The sequence below is a fragment of the Bos taurus genome, chromosome 8 (assembly GCF_002263795.3).
Source record: "Bos taurus isolate L1 Dominette 01449 registration number 42190680 breed Hereford chromosome 8, ARS-UCD2.0, whole genome shotgun sequence".
In the NCBI taxonomy this organism is placed as follows: Eukaryota; Metazoa; Chordata; class Mammalia; order Artiodactyla; family Bovidae; genus Bos; species Bos taurus.
The window spans coordinates 34,850,676-34,875,236 of record NC_037335.1 but is presented as its reverse complement, the minus strand read 5'-3'; the positions used below and the strand labels follow the sequence as shown (position 1 = coordinate 34,875,236).

Below are 24,561 nucleotides of genomic sequence, written 5' to 3'. Positions count from 1 at the left end.
TAACCCTGGCTTTGCTGTCACTAGTTAGGTGAGCTTCAACAGCTTGCTGAATTTCTTCAGGCATCTGCCTCATTTATAGAAGGAGGTCATAGTATTTTAGGAGAGTTGTGAGAATTATGTAAGGGGCTTTGCTGGTGGCTCAGATGGTAAAGAATCTACCTACAATGCAGGAGACCCAGGTTCCATCCTTGGGTCGGGAAGATCCCCTGGAGAAGAGAATGGCTATCAACTCCAGTATTCTTGCCTGGAGAATTCCATGGAGAGAGGAGCTTGGTGGGCTACAGTCAATGGGTTGCAGAGTCAGACGTGACTGAGCAACTAACACTTTCACACATGTAAGTGTGTGGCACAAAGTCACTAGTGCCTGGCACAAAGTCACTAGTAATTATCAAGTTTTACCTGTGAGCATTCTATTACGTTTAATCACATGAAGAGCCAACCTCCACTTTTTCTTGAGAGATGCAAAATACAGATACAGAATAGTGAGCACAGAATGCAATTATTAAAACATTTTTAAAACTACACCTTTGTACACATATGCTTTTTGTACATGCTGCTAAGTCGCTTCAGTTGTGTCCGACTCTGTGCGACCCCATAGACGGCAGCCCACCAGGCTCCCCCATCCCTGAGATTCTCCAGGCAAGAACACTGGAGTGGGTTGCCATTTCCTTCTCCAATGCATGAAAGTGAAAAGTGAAAGTGAAGTCTCTTAGTCGTGCCCGACTCTTAGCGACCCCATGGACTGCAGCCTACCAGGCTCCTCCATCCATGGGATTTCCAGGCAAGAGTACTGGAGTGGGTTGCCAGTGCCTTCTCTGCTTTTTGTACATAGATTCTCTCTAAAAGAATGTGCTTACCTAGAAAACATGTTTATCTCAAAACAGAATTGAGGGAGTGAAGGGGAGGAAATAGGGGAGGAAATGTTACTTTTCCTTCTTCCCCTTTGAGATTTTTTTAAAACTATGCAGTTACTTTTAAAATTTCAAGAAAAAGTGAAGAAGATAGTATTTTAAAATAAATATTGTTACAAAATGATTTTAAAATTTCAAGTATTGTCAGTCTATTTCCCATCTCTCTGCCTGAAAAGAATGGAGATAAAGATCATTGTGACTTGGGCATGACCAGCATACCAATCCAGTTCCAGTAATCGAAGCACCATTGGACTCATGCTACAAATTAGATGGAGGGAACAGAGCAGCAACATTAAGACAGCCAGGACTAGGCATATAAGAGAAGCAATTCATTTAGGAGTCCCTCTCTTGAAGGTACATGTTCATTGTCAGCCAAAGTTGATCTAGCCCTATTTGATTCAATAATCCCAATAAGGTCATTCTTTTTTCTTTCCATCATCTTCCAGATTCAGAATATTACTTGAATAACTCAATTTACTTTAGAATCTAAGTCAATTCTAAATGATTTTAATACTTCCTTCTTTAGCATTGAAAGACATGGCTTAAGAAAACCCTGTTTAGTTATATCAGTCACTCTAACTTTGATAATTTTAAATTAAGAGATTGGACATTTAAAAAGCCAAAGGAGGATACAATTTTATTAGTGTAAATGGATAATTGGTGGAAATGAAATTTATTTTAAAATACTTTGATTTATTGCAGTGCCAATAAAAAAAAATCACTCTAAAAAATGGCAAGCCTCATTCTAAAATGCTATTTCCAGAAATTCTCCCCTCAGCTATTTAATTACCTCTTAAAGCTCTTGAAGTTTTAGAGCAAACTCAGATTTATTCATTCATTTTTTTTTTAACTAGAACTACATGTAACTGATAGTGACTGAAAAGAAACTTTTATCCAGAATTGCAAAAGGTGTGGGGAGAGGGACTTATATGGAGTTTAGAGGGAATGTAAACCAGCATAGTTGCCTGGAGGGCAATTTGACAGGGTAAGACATACATAGACTTGTATCTAGCAGTTCCACTTCTACTTTTTGCAATATATCCTGAGTAAATAACAGAACATGTTAACAAAAGTGTTTGTGCAAGTATCCTTATTAGAATACTGTTTCTAATGAAGAAAAGTTAGAAACAACACAGACTTAAATAAGGGAAACAAGTAAAAAACAATTCCAATGAATCCATGCAATGAATTTTCATAAGACCATTAAGAATTTTATACTTTAAGACACATAGAAATATGTTTATCGTACGCTTTTACTGAAAAGAATGGTGTACAAGACAGTATGGCAGTTTAAAAATACCGTATTAAATATATATCATTTATTCACTAAGATTAAATATACAGCCAAACAAAATTATAACTCATGCCTGGATGAAATTTGTCTAACACGTATTTTCTCCACAAAGCAAATCTGTTATCTTGCACCTAGGAATACTGACAACACTTCAACATTACAACTGGGGGCCATTTAAAATAGTAAGAATACCATAATATCCCACAAAAAATGAAGACATTTCTAAAAACAGTCACACTTAGTAGACCATGAAAAGGATACTTGTTTATCAATGTGAATGTCAAATGAGAAGGGAAGGTATCACCTCATTCCACCTTAGCTGGGAGTTGTAAGGGGAGGGAGACTCACTTTTACTGTTCTGAGCATGTCTGGGAATGACAACATTCTATAAGCATTGATTTAGGGTTAACAAAAAATTTTAGGCAGTAGGAAAATTCAGAAAAATGAAAGAAAGATCAACTGTATACATCTGAACACACTCAGATACACAGAGTTGATCTACATGAATTTCAGTAATGGAATAGTTATAACATTCAGTTATGCTAAAAACCATGTTTTAAGTAAATGGTTTTAACTCAAGTTCATGTTTAAAGATAGTGTGACAGTAACTATTATTGTGCATCTCCATGCATCATGGCAACAATTTTTATAGAAAGTCATATAGTGCTATTAGCCATTGCACTTAATAAGGAATTATGATCACTGTTAAAAATGCAAATTTTTTTTCTTGCCATAATCTTAAGGCAAAGTGGACTTTGTCACAACCCAAAATATTCTAGAAGTATTCAAGCAGTATCAGTGTAGTTTAAGTATCACATAAATTTTTGGGTTTACCAAAATGTTATTTTTCAAAAGCAAATAGCAAAGTTGTTCTAATGAGCAAGCAGACTATTTTTTTAGGGAATGGGTGAAGGCTGTAGAATTAAACTTCCTGACTTTGCCACTGAGCTTTGTAGTTTTCATGGGCAAGCAAGCTCCTTAAATTTGAAACACAGTATTATCCTAATATTTAAAATAGGATTAATAGCTTATATGTTAATACATTTGGTGTTCTAGAAAAGTGTCTGATACATACTCACAATACAGTGAATGCCATTATTTTTTGTTAGTACAAAAATATTAATACTGATGTTGAAATATTAGAGGTAGAAAGTTATTAGCAGCCTTTCACTGGTTTATGTAAAAGAATGGAAAATAGCTTTAGAAAAAGCTGAAAATATATAAATAAAACACTATCACTCATTTGAATGAGTATGAATAAGCTTATCATTTGTATTTCCACTATTTTTTACCTCTAATTTCTCAGTTGTTTTGCTCCTCACACTGATCTCCTACCATATTTTAAAATAATTCTTTCATTCTCCCGAATTTCACATATACCATTTTCTTGTGATCCTCATTTTGAAAGTCCATTTCTCTTCCTCCTAAGTAGTTTCAGGACTCTATCATGTTGACCCTCAGCAGTCTCTTTAAGTCAATCTCATTGACCAGGATGATGGATGGTGTTGCAGCCAGAGTTCCACCCCAAGCTCCTGTCAGGTGGGAAAGTCCCTGCCCAGCAAAGAATGAAGCATTCAATGTGTCTGCCCTTTTCTGAAGAAGGGTCTCAGACAGCCCCCTTCCGCTGTCTCAGTTTCCTACATCTTACAGTGCTGCGTAGTCCTGCATGTGCCGCAGGACAATCATTTAAATAAAGCATTTCATTCTCTAAAGGCCCATTGATCCGTGTGACTCCACTATCAGCACAAATAGGAAGCTCCTGCCTGAATGTGGCAGATGAAAATGGAAATTATATACTCTGGTAACACTGACTTTATTATAGCAAAATGATTTGCATTTTGAAAGTTCAGTGTTCTTGCAAAACCTAAAGGGAAAGACAGAATACTGAGCTACTATGTAGGTCCAGGTGCCAGCAGTAAGGTAGTTGCATGACCTAGTGCTCTTCATTTAACCTGTCTGAGCCTCAGTCTGCCTTACTGTTGCAGTTGCAAAGCTGTCAGTGCACTGTTTGAGCTCATGTCTTTTTAGGATTGCTGCCAGGATTGAGTGACATAATGGAAACAAATTACTTCACAAATTAGAGTATTTCATAAATGCAGTAATAATCTGTTACATTCATAACATCCAGACTCATCTGTCTCCATTCTCATCAGGACCTTTATGCTCCCATCTTAATCAAAGATCCTTCTTCAGGTTAAAATGAGTAAAATGAAAATCATAAGCAGTGGTATCAAGTAATTTTCAGGAGAACTATTAAATATATTTAAATTTTTTTACATTTAAATTGAGGATAAAACTTTAAGTTTTTGTTTGCTTCTACTACAACAGAGTCTTTAGCATGTGCTTTTCAAAGGGACTAATAATCATAAGATATTAGAAAACAAAACAGTTTATCTCAGCTTTTTCTGATAAATTTAATTTGTATACAGCTTTTCAATATGCTGCTCTGTCTTGTCTACATAGGCTGTGCTATAGCCATTTCAAGTTCAGAATTACTGCAAAAGAAGTAATTGATCTTCTATTTCAATATGCCTGCTGTTTCATGAGCTCTCTTACAATTCAGAAGAATCTATTTCTCATTGATGTTGAAAAACATAATAAGGTCACAGCAGGGAGGCTTTAGCTTCATTAAAGAACATTATTATAAAAATAAAATGATCAAGGGCAAATTGTTTCTGTCCTTGTGGTACAGTTTCTGCAGATTCACATTAATCTGAGCATTTAGAGCCACAATAAATTTGTTATCTTCTCTTTATCATTCACTTCACTATTCACTTTCACACTTCACTATGGTAGCCCCTAGTGGTAGAAATATGTCAACTGCTCATGTTCCAGGGCAATTCTTCCTTTGTTGAATACAGAGGAATTAACCCTCCCCGAAAATGAGGACTAAAACATGTCAATAACTGAATTTACTTCTGTTTTTAAAACATCATAGAGAATGCTGGTGTCCAGCAAATGTAGATGCCAGCATTACTTAAAAAGCAACTGAGCAGAAAAATGAATTGAAATTTTAACCCAGTCAGGCTTTCATCTATCATGGGAGCCTATAATCAGGGAACAACAGAGAAGAATTTAAGACAGAGAATCAGTGATTGCTCTATTAATCTACTTTAACTGATACTAAAATCTGACAGAGCACATTACAAGCTGCAGGCAGTAAGGCTTATCAATTCATTACTACTTTCAAGGTTCTTCCTGGCTTTCTTTTTGCCTTAAGCTCCTAGCAAAGGACAGCCTTTTACAGTTCACTTTCTGTTTATTTTTGACCGCTTTTAATTATATTTGATGGCCTATTTCTGTACCACTGAAGTTACTGGAGTTGCAAAGCACTTTGTTGTTATAATGATAGCTCCCTTGAAGTTTGTTCATTATTAATTGCTTTTTGAAAGTGCTGCTTGCTCTCAACTCACTTTTTATAAATATTTAAATAACTGAATTTCTATAACATAAATATCTATGCACATAAGATAGGGATTCTATTGCCTGTTTAATAGGTTAGAGATAGCAGTAGAATAAATTTTTTAATAATTTTCTGTAGTTTAATATTAATTTGAAATGTTTCATTAAATCATCTTGTAGTAAGTTCTCATGGATAGCTGTGTCTCAAAACAATCAATGATGTAAGAGTTTGATATTTTGAACCTAAAATTCTAAAAAAATGTTTATAAAATAGAATGAGTACTTTTTATAAAGATGAATAAAATCCTATAATTAATCTAGGTGTATTAGATGTTACAATTCTTAGTTTTTTAAGATGAAATGAAGGAGTTTACTAAAAGGGATCTTATCACACAAATATATTATTGCTCAGGAAAAAAATGGCAGGAGAATGAGGATAATAAAATTAAAAAGCCTTAATATTGTTTTAAAAAAAAGACTGATGGTTTGACCACAGGCATTAACTTCTTTTTCTCAAATATCAGGCAAATGACATCAAAATAATTGTTTTAAAAAATCAACTTAGCGAGGCGATACTACTAGAAGCGAGATGATGACAGCAGCAAGGTTAAGGGCAGGTGACTGTGTCAGGCACTGTTCTAACTCAGTATCAGTAACATCCCTATCATTACCTCCACTTCATAAATGTGAAAATAAAGGCACAGAGACATCAAGCAACTTGCTAATCAAATATTCATTAAGTGATAAAGCTAGGAGTCAAATCCAGGCAGTCTGGTTTCAGAATCATACCCTTAATCATTGTGTTATATTCAAATTGTGGAGAACAAGAAACAGAGAAATGATGATTGATGCAGAGGAGCTGACAAGGTACTGCCTTATGTGCCCAGAGTGTGGAGTACATACAAGTCAGCTTATCAGCCCATGAAGCCACCCATTCACTGGAAGGAGTGGATGTTTAGAACAAAGGGGTGGGATGCAGTTTGAGGGGAAAAAAAAAATCCTAATACTGTAAAGTGGTTGCTCTCTCATCCCCCACAGCTGGCAATTGTTCCCCATTCCTCAGCACCTCCCATCCAGAAACCCTGAATTCTAAGTATTTGCTTTGAAGACAATAAGCCTGGTACACTTTAAAGAGAACCCTTATTTCAAGCTGCATTTTTTTTTAAACTTTACATAATTGTATTAGTTTTGCCAAATATCAAAATGTATCCGCCACAGGTATACATGTGTTCCCCATCCTGAACCCTCCTCCCTCCTCCCTCCCCATACCAAGCTGCATTCTTAACCAAAGAAACTGGAATCCCCTTCTCCTTGGTTTCTAGAACAATAGCAATCAAATTGTACGACCACAGATCCTACTCTAAAACCCTTCTCTAACATGTAAGCCAGAAAGAAAAGGTCATCTGAGCAAAACTGCAACACGACTGTGACCTTTAGCTAAATCCTACAGTAACAACCAAAAAAACACTGAAACAAAAGAGAGACAATACAGAAGTTTAAGAGCACACACCAAAAACATCAGTGGCATCAGTGCTGAACATGAATAGATTATGATATTATGATAAGATATCCTATGACAATAAAAGCAGAATGCTATAGTAAGTAAAGCACAAAATTGGAAATTAGAAGAACTTTTAAAAACAGAATGGATGAACCAAAATGTTCTCATTTTTAAAAGGGAGACTATTCTTTAAAAAGACATTGTCATAAAAGATAAAGAAGGCTGAGGCAATGTTTGAGATTGAAGGAGTCTGCAGAATAAGACACCTGTTATTTTTACAATGAGGCTGTTAGTCTGAGGTGGCCTAATGCCATGAAGGTATTTGTAAGCAAAGCAGAATCCAAGGCAATAAATGCCTCAGAGATTACAAAATCAAAATCTAAGTCAACCAAATAGTAAACTATGTTTTAAGCTATAGCCAATCAATAATCTCCTTGCTTTGCTTCTGCATTTTCTCTATCAAGTCTCTCCCCAACTCCTCTCCATGGAGCACAGCTAACCACTTCTGGTTTGGTGCTGACCAATTCATACTGATTTTTCTTCACTCTTGAAATTTAACATGTCTCAGTTTACCTTTTAACACAAGTAAATACAATATATGATTCTAGGCTGGATCCCATACTTGAAGGAAAAAAGTACCATGAAGAATTGGCTGATAACAGTTGCTAACACTGATATAATCTACTTGCTGGTGTTCCTAATGTTTTATTGATTACACATTTACTGAAGCTGATTGTCTCCAGTTTTGTTTCTTCTGCATGCGTGCATGCACACTCAATCATTTCCAACTCTTTGCAACCCCATGGACTGCAGCCTGCCAGGCTGCTCTGTCTACGGAATTTTCCAGGCAAGAATACTGGAGTGGGTTGCCAATTCCTTCTCCAGGGGATCTTCCTGACCCTGGGATGGAACCTGTATCTCTTGTGTCTCCTGCACTGGTAGGCAGGTTCTTACCAGTTGAGCTACTGGGGAAGCCTGAAACTTATTACCCTACTGTAAATATGTTAGAAATTATTTTTGTTCTTCAGGAAAAAAAAAATTGAGGTAGTTAGAGGTGAAGGAAAGTCATATATGCAATCTACTCTCAAAGGAAAGGAAAGAAGGAAAACATAGAGATAGTGTGTTTGGGTTACTGAGTGTACTTTAAGAAGAAAGCAGATGAGGCAAATGTTAACTACAGGTAGGAGGTACTGAAGTGTTTCTTGTATTTTTCCCACAACTTCCTAGATGTTTTTATTTTCTAAAAATCAATAGAAAGGTAAAAGATAAAGCCAAGGAAATTTAAAATAGAGAACCGCCCCCCCGCAAAAAAAAGAGAGAGAGAGAGGGAGTAAGAGTTGAAAAACTTTAAGACCTGAATCTAGAAGTTTCAATAATTGAGTAATGATAAAAAGACAGTTGATAAGATAAAGTTATCAAAGAAATTACATATTATTTTTCAACATCAAAAAAAATCACTCTTAAGTGGAATTAGTCTCGTATCAAGGCACACCATCATGAACCTTAAAAATCATGAGGTTCTACAAAGAGAAAAGTAAAACAAAAGTCACCTACAAATGAAAAGACATCAGACTGGCATTAGAATGATCTTATCATAGTCATGAAGGAGAATCCTTTTCATCCCAGATACTAAAGCATATACTCAAATATCAGTCACATGGAAGGGTGGAAGTAAGCCCTCTGAAGACAAGCATGGGTCCAACATATGTACTTTTCACACTATTTTTTAAGAAGCTACTAGAAACTTGTTTTGTTTCTGCAAAAAGAGGGAGAGGTCCAATCAAGAAGGAGTAGTAAATACAATTCAGGAACAAGAAATTCAGAGCCAAACAGACAGGGTGCATAAGAGAACAGCCAGATAGATGGGAACAAAATGATGGAAGGCTGGAGGAACAGAATTTCAAAATAAGGAATTTGACACATATTTTAATAATTTTGTACATTTGAAATCTGAAGACATTATAATCTGTTAAGCTTCAGGAAAACAAAGATCTCAGCCCCAAACAATGTTAACCTGAACACAGTATCTGCAAAGTCGTTAAGTAAACATTGAGTACTAAGTTCAACACAACAATTTTTTTCAACATATTGAGAGGAGAGTGGAAAAAAAAAAGTTCTGTGATCAGTGGCTGGCTTATATCCTCTAAAGTATCATAGTAGGAAATTAGTAGATTATGTTTAGAACTGATAAGTCAAGATAACAATAGAAACATAAATTAAAAATAAGCAAAGTTATTACCAAGATAAACAGGTAGAAGTTGGACCTTTTTCTATTGAATGTGGCTACAGGACAGACAATGTGGAGCAAGACGCTATGATTCTGTTGCTATTATAAGCCTCTAAATACTATCCAATTACTAGATGATCAGTTTCTTTCCTATTTAGAAAAAAGTAAGGAGAATAATTCTTAGGGCTCTACAACTGCTTCAACCATTTCAACAACAGTGTACACTGAAGATTGCAGAGAGATGTCCATCCCCTGTTGGAATTGTGTAGAATCTTTTAAAAAGAAACACCATCCACTTCTGAAAGGAAAACCACCTCCTACCAAAAGAAATTTCCAAGAAACCAGCAGATATTCTTGTTGCCTTCCCATTTCTAAACACAGTTGCTTTAAAATTAACATTCACTCTCTGAAATTTGAAAGCTAAAATTTTGTGGGTTTAATACAGGGTAAGAATATCCCATATCCCTCTAGATTTTATAAAATAATTTGTTTCCACTGTTAAAAATACTTGAAAATAAAACACATTCTGCCCCTGCTTTCAAGGCCTACCCTGAGTAGGTGCTATTTCTCTCTGTTAGCAACAGAATTCGGAGAAGGCAATGGCACCCCACTCCAGTACTCTTGCCTGGAAAATCCCATGGATGGAGGAGCCTGGAAAGCTGTGGTCCATGGGGTTGCTGAGGGTCGGACACGACTGAGCAACTTCACTTTCACGCATTGGAGAAGGAAATGGCAACCCACTCCAGTGTTCTTGCCCGGAGAATCCCAGGGACAGGGGAGCCTGGTGGGCTGCCATCTATGGGGTCACACAGAATCAGACACAACTGAAGCGACTTAGCAGCAACAGCAACAGAATTTGAATACTGACTACCAGTACCTCTGACTGTAGCCAATGGTATGTATTAATCTAAATTCAGATGTTTTTAACTGTTTCAGCATATTGCAACAAAAGGTATTTGATAATCACATGTGTAAGACATGATTTTAGTGTTGAAGTTCGCTTATTTATTACAGAAAGGCAACAATTGCTTAAGTGATACCTAAAAATGAGAGAAAATTCCTCTAATTTATTAAGATAAAAGAACATTGCCATATCAAACAGGAATTTGTATCTTCCCCTCTACAAGAAATAAATTACATTTAATATCTACTACCGCCAAGTTCTTCTATACAGTTCATGAGGTTCTCATGGCAAGTATACAGGGGTAGTTTGCCATTTCCTCCTCCTGTGGGGTCTCAAAGTGTCAGACACAACTGCGCAAATGAACGACATTGTCAAGTTCTGAGTTTTCAGCGTAATCATGTCATCTCCAGCATCTGACATTAATCTAAGGGGAAAGAAGGGCAACTTCTGACATTTTTGTATTTGAGGCCTCATGTATAGTAGATCTTTGAAGGAGACTGATTTATGTTTCTATATAACCAGAAAATTATGCTGTATCTCACATATTAAAAAAATAAAACACCACTTCATTTTAATAAACTATTTTTTTGCCATCCAGCAGATGACACAATTTTTTCTTTAACATTTTCCTACACTTTCCTACATCTCTTTAATCATCTGGGATAATTCCTTCTCACTCATCTTTATCCTTTTGTATTCCAATGTCCATGTCTCCAAACAAATTTATATTAGCACCTGTTTTCCCGCTTTTTCCTTCATCTGTTTCACCCTAATGTTAAATCACTTGTGGGGATTTCTCAAATATCAAGCTCCAACTTCTAAGTTTTTCAGTTTCATGCTTCTAACTCTTGTCTCATACTTTTTACATACTGCAGTATTCTGCCACCATGTCAAACTCTCAAAAATTCAGTATAAATACAATACCATAACCAGGCAGGGAATAGTAACTGTGAAATACTGCTGTATCTTAGAAGATTTCTATGGCAACAATATGATAAAAAGGAGAAATAGTGATTTTTTAAAAATTGGTCAAGGGGGAAAAATGAGCTTAAAACATTGATTAGACAGGAAAATATATCTATATATAAAAAATATAAAGGATGTGAAAGAAGACTTTCAGGATTCAGAAAAATGCTTTACTTTAACAAACATGTTCTGAATAAGTAGAATGGAAATGAGGAGGAAAAGGAAAGAATTATCTAAATATTTTAGTAAACATGAAGGCAATTTTATGATTAACAGAATTGAGAAAAATAAAAATAAAAATTTTAAGCCTCAAATGCATTTGACTCATTCTTTACTGAAGTTGTAATTGAAACTGGAGGCCAAAATTTCTAACTAGCGTTAACAGGAAAGTTACAGGTTTAAGAATGTGACAAAAATTATTTGAGAAGACAAAACCATGGTTTAACCAACCAGTCTTTGTTTAGAAAGATAAAGATTATTATTTACTTGTTATCATGACATTTTTATTTTAATCTATTCATTCAGTTCAGTCACACAGATGTGTCTGACTCTTTGCAACCCCATGGACTGGGTTCAAAGCATGCCAGGCTTCCTGTCCATCACCAACTCCCAGAGCTTGCTCAAATTCATGTCCATCGAGTCGGTGATGCCATCCAACCATCTCATCCTTTGTCATCCCCTTCTCCTCCTGCTTTCAATCTTTCCCAGCATCAGGGTCTTTTCAAATGAACCAGTTCTTCACATCAGGTGGCCAAAGTTCTGGAGTTTCAGCTTCAGTATCAGTCCTTCCAATGAATATTCAGGACTGATTTCCTTTAGGATAGACTGGTTTGATCCCCTTGCAGTCTAAGAGACTCTCAAGAGTCTTCTCCAATGCCACAGTTAAAAGGAATAGTTCTTTGGTGCTCAGCTTTTAAGCTATACCTTTTGAACATTGATCAAACTTGAATTTATATGTGTTTAGTACAAATGGTATATTACAGGAAACATTTTTTTCTAATATTAGTTTTAAAATTGCAAGTACTCTTGCTTTTTGACTTTGACACAAACGTCTACTGTAGAAAATCATACGTAACTGAGTGTGGTAGAAAAACGTTATGGCATATAAAATATAAAACTTTGGAGGTTGATGTTGTTTATAACTGATATTTAAGTACTACTATAAGCATCAGATTAGTAAACTATGATATGCTTCATGGGTATAAAAGATATAGTATTTCCCAATTAAGTCAGAAAAAAATGTATTTGTGATGTTATGGGTATTTAGCACAATAGGAAAATCCACAGATCACTGGAGGAGGATCATAAAAATAAAGACACTTCTTGATAATATTCAAGTCCATGAAAATTAATCACCATCCTTTTTAGTACTACTGAAGAAGAAGTGAAAGTCACTCAGTCGTGTCAGACTTATTGCAATCCCATGAACTATACAGCCCATGGAGTTCTCCAGGCCAGAATACTGGAGTGGGTAGCCGTTCCCTTCTCCAGGGGATCTTCCCAACTCAGGGATCAAGCCCAGGTCTCCCACACTGCAGGTAGATTCTTTACCAGCTGGGCCATCATGTAAGCCCAGTATTCCTACCCTTTATGAAAAGGAGAAAACAAAGGGATTGCTAACTCTCCTTTACTATTTGTCCTCTACCTTTGAGGTCATTGTAAATGTATTGTTCCCTCCATCCACAATGTCATTCCCAGCCTATATATAATCCCTGTTATTTATATCAGATTCAGTTTCAAGAAGCCTTCATAATTGCTTTAATACAAATCAAAATATATCTGTCTTCCAGCAAACAAGACTCTATCATGCATTATCTTTAGCATCTAACACTAAGAGTTGCCTAACATATTAAAAATATGTGCACCTGCATTATAATATAACATTGAATACTATCTGTGTATACAGCATATCTTCTTTCCTGGAAGAAAGTCACTTGAATATAGAAATGCTTTATTGATATCTATATCCTCCACAGGTCTAGAGAAATACAGTGTTGATAGTAGATGCTTAAAGTTTTGTGAATGATTTCAAGTTTTAGTTATTGATAATCATCACTAACAGTCACTGTCTTTTTTTTTATAACCCCCCCCAGCTCTGGTCTATTCTCATGTAACTCACATTTTCTTGAGAAATATGAATAAAAGACAGAGGGTAAGCCTGGTTGCAACTTTTGGTTTGCAGTAATCTAATTCTCCCAAATTTTGCTACGCATTATTTGACACTAAAAGTGGTTTCAGTGTGATCAATATACATTATATTTTGATTTATCTTAGGCATATATTCATGAATGACTAATGAACACTGATTGATGTAAACAAGTTCTCATCTTGTGATAATTTCCAGTATTTTATTATAGTTTGCAAAATATCCTCATCATAGTACTTCAGCAAATGTAATTTCAGCTGCTAAAAAATTCAACATGACTTCAGTTGTTGGCAATGTTAAATAATTCCTGTTGCCATGTGATGTTAGCTGCAGCTTACATTTCAAGTCACGAAGGGTTATTAATATTATATGGTCAGAAATAATTTCCAGATCAATGAATCAATGCTATCTTAATATTCTGTCTTTAATTTTCATACCACATTTATTTTGTGAGTGGTATTCATAAAAGGAAGTTGCTTGGTGTTGCCAAACTCATTATCATAGGATTTTCTCCAGAGCTGAATTTCCTTTGTGATCAAAGGGCAACACGAACACCTTCTAAACTATTGAACCATAATGATATCATGGGCAGGCCACAGAGAATAGAGTGAGGAGGAGGGAACTTTCTCTGCAAATACTTAAGGATACTTTACTGGAAAGCAAAGACATTTTACACAGGAAGAAGTAGAAGTAGTACAGGAACAAGTATAATAAGTGGCTCCATATGCATCCACTTATATACACATGTACGTGTGTGTGTGTTTTGTTAAGTAAAATAAATACTATTTTTTTTAGAGTTGGTAGGAATCTGCAACATGCTTAACCATTTATAAAAGGCTTATGCAAACATTCTATTAGTTGACTTACAGAATGGGGATGATTTATAACAACAAGTAATTTCAGTCTCAGAGGCTTAAAGAGAAAATTATGCTCTAGGTTGCATAACTCATTCACAGCAGGGTAAATATTTGAGCCCAATTAATACCATATCTGTCCTCCCATACACATGTTGATATGTTGATAACTTTCAACTACCATTATATACGTTTTTTCTGCCACTCTTCTAGTTTCCACCTAACGATAGCTCATACATTTATAATATACATATTGGAGGAGAGCATAGAAGATCAATTATGAAGAGTAAATTCATTGATGGTAACATTTTTCTCCCTTTTTCTATGTTGATACAAAAAAACTTGCCCCTTCTCCTGTCTACTAAAGATGATTCAAGCCTACTCAGTCAATCTGGGCGGCCCCTCACATACACTTTTGCCTATCAAGCAAGGTTTTCCTTTTTCACATTTAATATTGGGAAGAGTGAAAAGAGGAGATCCAATTAGAGAGGCATCTGAAGGAAAGAGGGAAGAAATATAGGTGAAAAGATACCTGTGGTTCATTTCGTATCTTGACCTAGTGGCCAAGTAGAGTATGGTTTCATGCAGTTATAAATTTGGGTATATTGAAGACTTAGGTGTCAATGTCATCATCCAAACAGAATATTCAGTAGGAATTAGAGGGCAAAGCATGGACTTAGGAACACAGTCAAAGAAAAGTTTGAAAGAATACTACCAGTATTCTTTGTAAAGTTTCTCTTTAAAAGATGTTCACATAAGAAATTACAAAATTATCTCAATTTTTAGATAACAGTACAACTTATTCATGCATCATTGAAGTAAAAAAATTAATAATTAAAGAATATGGTAATGAAAATAAGTAACTGAGAGATTTGACAAATATTTTATCACTGTGATTACTTATACAATGATGCAGTTTTTTTAAAAGGCATTGATGTTTGCAAAGTGTATGATAAGAGACAGAATAATCAATTTGATATACTAAAAACGAACTTTAAACAAAAATGTTAATATCTAAACTTATTCAATGTGCAGCCTTTATGGTATAATCGTCTACAAAATGAAAGTTAGAACAAGGTAAGTGAGCATATGTGCATTTATCCATTTCAACTAGTCAAATTTAGTAATTATCAATACTAATGAAAGCACATTTCCATATATTTAACCTTCAAGGTCCTACTTAAATTTTATTCCATCTTTGGTGTCTTTACATGTTTAACTAAATAGGAATCAATTGGCTTCACTATCTGAAATTCTCATTTACTTAAATGAAAAAGTTAATTTTTTTCTTATTATGAAATCATGCATATAATAATATATGTACACATGCCATTATGTTTAAACACACAGTTTTACTTTGATTTATCTTTTAACCTCATTTCTCATTTTTTTAATCTCTGAAAAACTACAGTGATTTTATTTTCATGACCATCTGTAACATTTTCTTATGAAAAAACCTAATGATTATATACTTTGTTTTGTTTCTAATCATCAAAATATACATTGTGAAGACATTAGAAGTGTTAAAAATTTAAAAAAAAAGTCTCCTTTCTATATAATTTTCTCTATAAATTTATAACTGTTATCCTATGAAGGATTTTTAATCTCCTGTTTTAGTTTTAAAAATATGCCCGCTCCTTCTTCTATGTCTTGAGCATTCTTCTAAACCATTAATACCTATTTTAATAAATCTATAGAATGCTACTCTCTGGAACAAAATCTATTTGATAAATATGATTCAATTAAGTATTTGGGCTATTCATTATTTTCTCTGATATAACAACAGACTGAGAAGTATCCTCTAAATCTTTTCAGATACCCATATTTTCTTACATTAAGTCACTAGATATAGAATTGCTATTTATTAATACATTTGATAAATAGATTAAATATTCATTGCATGTTTCTTATATATTTTATAGTACTTGCTCTACTAGTCTGGATTGGCTTATCTTCTTTACTAATCTTTAGTTTCTGAAAAGCAGGTATTCTATAAACTTAAAGTAAGACATATATTGGTTCTAGTTTGTAGACCTTATGAAGTATAAAATGTTTTTGAATGAAATATATTCCGTCTCCTAAATCTATAGTGTATTACTCTTTTCAAGCCACAAAATCTTTATATTCATGACTCTAGATTATACATATATTTTGGCTTATGGGTTCATGAAGGTACAGACTCAAGGACGATCATAAATATAATCTGTGCAACAGTGTTCAATTCAGTTCAGTTGCTCAGTTGTGTTCGACTCTTTGCGACCCCATGAACCACAGCACACCAGGCCTCCCTATCCATCACCAACTCCCAGAGTTTACCCAACTCATGTCTATTGAGTTGGTGATGCCATCCAACCATCTCATCCTCTGTCGTCCCCTTCTCCTCCTGCCTTCAATCTTTCCCAGCATCACAGTCTTTTCAAATGAGTCAGCTCTTTGCATCAGGTGGCCAAAATATTGGAGTTTCAGCTTCAAAATCAGTCCTTCCAATGAACACCAGGACTGGTCTGATTGGAACTTCTTGCAGTCCAAGGGATTCTCAAGAGTCTTCTCCAACATTACAGTTCAAAAGCATCAATTCTTGTGCGTTCAGCTTTCTTTATATTCCAACTCTCATATCCATACATGACTATTGGAAAAACCATAGCCTTGACTAGACAGACTTTTGTTGACAAAGTAATGTCTCTGCTTTTTAATATTCTAGGTTTGTCATAACAGTGTATTTGACCCTTATTTATGATCTCTTGAAAACCAGACATCAAAAATTCTTTTCAATTACTGGATTATCTGTCTGCTCCACTGTGCCATGACTCTGCAATTGACAAAATCTGGGGTCCTGAAGGGTAACTCAGCCATTAGGTACTTGATACTAAGAAGGATCTGGAATAATGTATCCATCTGAAATGATTCATGGTAACTCTGGGTTTCCACTGAGGTCTCTTAGAGAAATCGCCTTCCCTCCTTACTCCCAAATACTATGTGAAGTTTTATCTTTCATTCTGCTTTTAGTTCAGGCATTTTAACACTTGGTTCAGAAGGAAACCTATCTTTAATTACCTGTTCTACTAGTGAAAGTTAAAAGAAGAATAACCAATGACTTTTAAAGCATATAGAAGTTCACAACTCTAGTCTTTAAAGAAATGCTAAAGCCCAATATTTTTTAAATGGTAAAAGGCTCAGTGGAGTTATTTTAGGAATTCTGTGTGCAGAAGCAGGAAAGATGCACAAACTGTGTCTTGGTGTACCGAACTCACCTGGAGCTGAAGCTCATCACTTCCTCCAAGGTTGGTGCCAGCATGCCATCAGTCAGACATCCTAAACTGGAGTATTATGGGCCAGGAACTGCTTGCTTTTTACTCCCACCTGGAACAAAATGCAGTGTCAGTCACTTTTTTTTTTTTTCATGTTCCTTCAAGCATAATAACATATTCATTATGTTATCTTTTCCTGTCACATTAGACTCTCATTTATCAGAATGCTCAACACAAAGGAAAGAAGCATAAACTCTTTACCTCTATAATTCACACCTCAGTGATTAATATAGCACCTATGTAAGTCACAGGGTACATCCGTATTTTATTTCCTATAATGTTCTTTATAAAAGATTTATTATTTTCACACAATTATTACCATCCATTTGGTTTAATTGATGTGTTAATTTTGGAAACTATTTTCTATATATTTTCTTCAGAGATTGTAAATCAAAATTCATTTTTAAACCCCAGAAAGAAGCTAGTGTTAAAAATATTACATTTCAGAATTCCTTTGTTCCCATCACAAAAAGGAATCCCAGTAGGAAATGGAATTTAATAATGCAATTCCATTTGGTTTTATGCCTGCCTTATTTAAAATTCTTCAACTTGAGGGACATTGATGAAGAACATGCCTGTTTCCCCAAATGCACAATGTTGCTGCTTTGGAACATAAGATGAAAACAGACCTTTCAACTACTTGATAAAATTACAGCCTTCAAAAAAATCTCAGAGCTGAGTTGCCTTTGTGAATGGGATGTTAGGGCCTCTCAGTTATCAACCACCTGACCTCCAGAGCTCTCAGCCTTGCTCTGGTCCAGTATACAATTGGGAGGTTTAAGGAAATATCCAAGAGATACAGACTGAAAGTGTAAGTGTTAGTCACTCAGTTGTGCCCAACTCTTTGCAGCCCCATGGACTGTAGCCCGCCAGGCTCCTCTGTCCATGGTATTCTCCAGGCAATACTGAAGTGAGTTGCCATTCCCTTCTCAAGGGGATCTTCCCAACCCAAGGATCAATCCCAGGTCTCCTGCATTGCAGGCAAAGTCTTAATGTCTGGACCACCAGGGAAACCCTAGCAATATGCCAGGCATGCTGCAGTTTTTCCAGCCAGCACTTGCTTCACCTTCATCCCCTTCCCCAGGATCTGGAGTTCTGTTTGCTGACCTTCCTCCTTATGCTCACTGTATCCTGAACTCTCAGAACCAGGGCTGAGCAGGTTGACACACTTTCTTGCTTGATCCACCTGCCTGGGCTCCCTCTTCTTGCTATACCTTTTCAGCACTAGTTGCTTATTTGACTCACCACTTATTACCTGGTGCCACCCTCTGTGAATGAATAATGTGGCTCCATGTATTTCAACACATACAAACCCTAAATGTCTTCAGGTGTCAAGTTAGCAACCACCTCTTTTGTTCTATCTTGCTATTTACTTAGGTGAAGAATTTGTCTATGTAATGAAATGGGAAACTTGCAAAGAAAGGTCTATTTGGATTCCTTTATAGAACTCAAACCTTAAGAATGATTGTTCTTTCTTTAAAGTCCTCTTAAAATCCAGATTTCTCTCTTTTTGCAACCTAGCCCATCCCTCTCACCTTAAACTTCAGTTCAGTTGCTCAGTCACGTCCGACTCTTCATCTTAAACTACTGCCCCAATAGACTTTCATCAACTCTCGCTTAGATTAAAAAAAAAAAAAAAAAACTTCCTAAATGTTGATACGGTGCCAACTGAAAACAGATGGTACTTTAAAATTAGGACAATTTGAAGAGAGTTTAATAAAAATACTATTTAAAAAACAGTGGGTGGCATGTAAAGAAACCACAAGGGAAGGTGTAGACGAGTTGCTCTCACCCCAGGCGTGCAGGGACAAGAACAGGGAAGAGTTACTGTCGCCTGGGAGTCAGGTGGGCTTCCCTGGTGGTTCAGACCGTAAAGAATCTGCCTGCAGTGTGGGAGACTCAGGTTTGATTCCTGATTTGGGAAGACTCCCTGGAGAAGGGAATGGTTACCCACTCTAGTATTCTTGCCTGGAGAATTCATGGACAGAGGAGCCTGGAGGGCTACAGTCCACAGGGTCACAAAATATCGGACATGACTGGACGACTAACACTTTTTTCACTTCAGGAGTCAGGCGTGCACAGAAGGCCTCCTGCACATCAGCAGTGATCTCTGCTAAGGATACCAGGTAGCATAAGCAGGCAGAACAGAAGGGAGCCCTGGGATAAAATACTCCTCTTCCCTTCTCTCTGGTTTCCTGTCTATACTACCTATGGGGCTGACCACACAGGAATTCTAACAGCATAAAAGCCTGTTGATAGACTTCATCCAGGCTAGTTTCCAGTTTTACAGACTAGGATGAAGAATGGTAGACAGGGCATCTGAAAGGCAAACAGAAGAGATCTAGCAAACACTCTTATTCATACTTTGGAGCATCACATTTGGAATCAGATGGAAATCTGAGTCCTAGCTCTACCTACATGCGTAAGTCTAGACAAATTACTTTATTTCTCAGTATTGTTATCTGTACAATGGGGATAATATATACTTCAGAGTGTTTTTTTTTTTTTAAACAGCATAATGTACCTAGAGCACATACTAAGTACTTAACATTAGCAGTAATTCTCTCAAAATGTAAACACACACCACACACACACACACACACAGTCATGCTAAACTCTTCAGCTCTTGTTCCAATAGACCATGTGTTTAAGTCTGACTTTCCTAAACATTCTTCCTTCTACTTAAGGGCTTTTTTCTTCCCCTATGTCAATCTTGTTACCTAGAAAATTCACTCAGATTTTGAAGTTTGTAATATGATATGAGGGGCTTCCCAGGTGGCACTAGTGGTAAAGAACATGCCTGCCAGTGCAGGAGACTTAAGAGACATGGGTTCTATCTCTGGGTCAGGAAGATTCCTTGGCAGAGGGCATGGCAACCTACTCCAGTATTCTTGCCTGGAGGAACCAACAGACAGAAGAGCCTGGTAGGTTACAGTCCACAGGGTCGCCAAGAGTTGGACATGATTGAAGTGACTTAGCACTCACTCATAATAAGATGTGAAGGCTCTCTCCAGTCTCTCTCAAGAAAGGGAAACCATTCTTTGTTTCTCTATGGCACACATATCACTCTGCAAAGCAATTAGACCATGCTTGTCTTCTTAGCTGACTGTGAGCTCTCTGAGGGAAAGATAAGCTTCTGGCTGACAGATTTGTATCCTCAGAAGGAGGTTCACTGCCAGGTTCTTAGTACTCAATAAATATTAAGTGAATAAATGAATATGTATTACTAGATTAAGTCTGTTAAAAATGTAAGGAAAAGGCTCAGTAATTTCTTCATTCTTTGCCCAAAGGGCATATCAATCTGTAATCAATCATTCATATTGGGGACTAAAGACAGTGGGAAAGAGGTCCCAAAGGAAAATCCAAGCAACTCTGCCTTTTTTTTCCTTGGCCAACCTTGCTGGAAAATTCACCTCATGCAAGCATGCTAGAAGCACTAGTCCTAATAGAATTCATTAACTCACAGAATTAGCTAACTCCAACTAACACTTCTATGTATCTGATGCATTTGAGTGATGAAACAACCAGTTGAATCACCAACATTTTCTCAATGAGAAACCTGAAGTTTTTCCCCACCAATTAAATATAGTCTGCTTTGTGAGTAAGTAATTAATTTGCATGAGTCTAAGTCTCAGAAAAAATGGTATAAAATGGTTTACTCCCATTTGATGCCAAATCTTTCCATTTGTCATCCTCAACAAGACATTTCCTAGCATCTGTGTGCCCTTGCTAAACTTCTTTCTGCAAATACAGTAGTGTATGTATATTTTCACTCCTCATTCCCTTATTTAAAAATTGCATATTTTATCCACTATTATGAGCCTTTTTTTCCACCTAAAGTAACTTTGAGATCATTTATCAAGTAAACAGTATCTTAATCATATTCAGTTTCATGTATTTCTATTGTTCTGATATATGGTAATTCTGATAAATTCTTTAACTGAACTTCCTTAACACTTGTTTTTCAAAAATTTCACTGTTATTAAGAGGCTATGATAAATGACTTAGTAAAAAAGTAAGTTAGTATCTCATAAGTTCATAAAGCAGGAAACATTCCTACAAGCATGTAGAGCGAGTTCAAAGATGAATGCATTTGTAACTTTCAGATATATTGACCAATGATCCTCCTTGAAAATCAAGCAAATTTATGATCTCATCAGCAGTCTTAAAAATTGTGAGTGGGTTTGGTATCTTGAGATAACAAGGGATGTTGCATATATTTTCATGTGAAATTTCTATTATCAGCCTTCATCATTTTTATTACTATAGCCACAGTTCAACACAGTTTTTCTTATTGTTTTCAAAATGAAGCAACGTCATTAACGACATGAGCAAAATATTCCTCTATGTTTATGGTTTTTTAAAAAGCTTCCCAAGCTTCCGCAATCTTATACATCCTGGAAAACTAAACCTCGCAAAGAGGTACCACAGTGCCCTCTGGTGGCAATCTGCTTCATTGCATCTTCCCTGAATTGGGGCAGAAGCTTGAGGTCAGACTTCGCAAGCCTCTAAGGGAAAATTCTGAAAGAGATGGGAATACCAGCCTACCTGACGTGCCCCTTGAGAAATCTATATGCAGGTCAGGAAGCAACAGTTAGAACTGGACATGGAACAACAGACTGGTTCCAAATAGGAAAAGGAGTACGTCAAAGCTGTATACTGTCACCCTGTTTATTTAATTTATATGCAGAGTACATCATGAGAAACACTGGGCTGGAAGAAGCACAAGCTGGAATCAAGATTGCCGGGAGAAATATCAATAACCTCAGATATGCAGATGACACCACCCTTATGGCAGAAAGTGAATAGGAACTAAAAAGCCTCTTGATGAAAGTGAAAGTGGAGAGTAAAAAAGTTGGCTTAAAGCTCAACATTAAGAAAACTAGGATCATGGCATCTGGTCCCATCACTTCATGGGAAATAGATGGGGAAACAGTGGAAACAGTGTCAGACTTTATTTTTCTGGGCTCCAAAATCACTGTAGATGGTGATTGCAACCATGAAATTAAAAGATGCTTACTCCTTGGAAGGAAAGTTATGACCAACCTAGATAACATATTCAAAAGCTGAGACATTATTTTGCCAACAAAGGTCCATCTAGTCAAGGCTATGTTTTTTCCAGTGGTTATGTATGGATGTGAGAGTTGGACTGTGAAGAAAGCTGAGCATCAAAGAATTGATGCTTTTGAACTGTGGTGTTGGAGAAGACTCTTGAGAGTCCCTTGGACTGCAAGGAGATCCAACCAGTTCATTCTAAAGGAGATCAGCCCTGGGTGTTCTTTGGAAGGACTGATGCTAAAGCTGAAACTCCAATACTTTGGCCACCTCATGCGAAGAGTTGACTCATTGGAAAAGTCTCTGTTGCTGGGAGGGATTAGGGGCAGGCGGAAAGGGGACGACAGAGGATGAGATGGCTGGATGGCATTACCAACTCGATGGACATGAGTTTGAGTGAACTCCGGGAGCTGGTGATGGACAGGGAGGCCTGGTGTGCTGCAATTCATGGGGTTGCAGAGTCGGACGTGACTGAGGGACTGAACTGAACTAAACGCAACTTTGTCTTCCCTGGTCGCTCAGATGGTAAAGAACCTGCCTGCCAATGCAGGAGACATTAGAGACGTGGGTTCAGTCCCTGGGTTGGGAAGATCACCTGGAGAAGGAAATACACTCCAGTATTCTTGCCTGAAGAATCTCATGGACAGAGAAGCAATCCCATAGAGAAGTCTGGCAGGGTAAAGTCCATAGGGGTCTCAAAGAGTCAGACACGACTGGAGTAACCTAGCATGCACACAAGCCTGGTTCAAATCTCCTCACTTGGTATACAATACGAAACTACATCCACAACTTTACAGCAAAGTCAGGCTTTAAGGAACTAGAACTAGGCTAGCAACAAATTGGTAGGTGTCCTAACAGGCAGAGTTCATTTCTTTTGGGTTTTATTCTTTCTTTTTCTCCTAGTTGCTTTTTTTGATTATTATTTTTAATTTAAGGATAATTGCTTAAAAATTTTTATGGTTTTCTGTCATACATCAACAAGAATCAGCCATAGGTACACCCATGTCCCCTTCTTCCCAGACCTCCCTCCCATCCCACTCCCACCCCACCCTTCAGCCTGTCACAGAGCCCCTGTTTGAGTTCTCTGATTCATACAACAAATTCCCATTGGCTATTTATTTTACATATGGTAATACAAATTTCTATTTTCCTCTCTCCATACATCTGCCCTTCTCCCTCCTCCCCTCGTCGCAGGTCCATAGGTCTGTTCTCTATGCCTGGTTCTCCACTGCTGCCCTGAAAATAAATTCATCAGTGCCTTCTTTTAGATTCCACATATATGTGACACTAGTTGCTTTTAAAATATGTAGTGGAGTATATTTTCAGTGAGCTGCAGTGTAGACTTGTATGGGCAGTCAGGCTCTGCTTCAGCCTTCCCTCTATCAGTGGAATCCAAAGGACAATCACCACTCCGTAGGAATCCATGTACCAAAAAATAGCAATGTCAATCAGAAACCTGAGACTGATTTCATTCATTCATTCTACAGGTATTTGGAATACCATGTGCAATGTCCCAAGCGCCTATGAATTTTTCAGTAAAGAAAGCAGACAAAACCTTCCTCTTGAAGCATATCTTCTACTTGGAGGAAACAGAAAATACTTAATTAAGCAAATACACTATACTGACAGACTTGAATCTGAGAGTATGAGGAGGTGGAGGTCCTTTTCAACTTGAACTAGAAAGAGAAAGGGTAGGCCTCTTTGAGACTGTGGAAATGCACCCAGAAATGTGAATTTCCAAGCCTTTAGAACATTGTGGTTTTTAGTCACTGCGTCTTGTCTGACTCTTTGCGACCCCATGGACTGTAGCCCACCATAAATGGCATTAAAAAGTCCAGAGATAAGCAGTGAGTGTGGTTTGGGAAGAAAGATGTCCAAAGGCTGAAGTCTTGAACACTTCAGCTTTCAGAGACTGAAACAGTGAAAAGAAACTAGAAAAGAAGAGTGAAGGGACTAGTGAGGTGTGCAGGTAAGTTACAAAGTGGTGTTTCGG

The 24,561-nt window shown here is 36.7% G+C and overlaps 1 protein-coding gene across 20 annotated transcripts in view; it reads right to left on the bottom strand.

Annotated features, from left to right (window-relative positions):
* The window catches only part of PTPRD (protein tyrosine phosphatase receptor type D), a 2,536,342-nt gene that overhangs the window by 1,728,510 nt on the left and 783,271 nt on the right, over window positions 1-24,561 (bottom strand). For all 20 annotated transcript variants that reach the window (XM_059889411.1, XM_059889419.1, XM_059889414.1 and 17 more), the window contains exon 4: window positions 17,457-17,565. The gene's annotated coding sequence lies outside the window, so the exon portion shown is untranslated. The remainder of the gene's footprint in view (window positions 1-17,456; window positions 17,566-24,561) is intronic.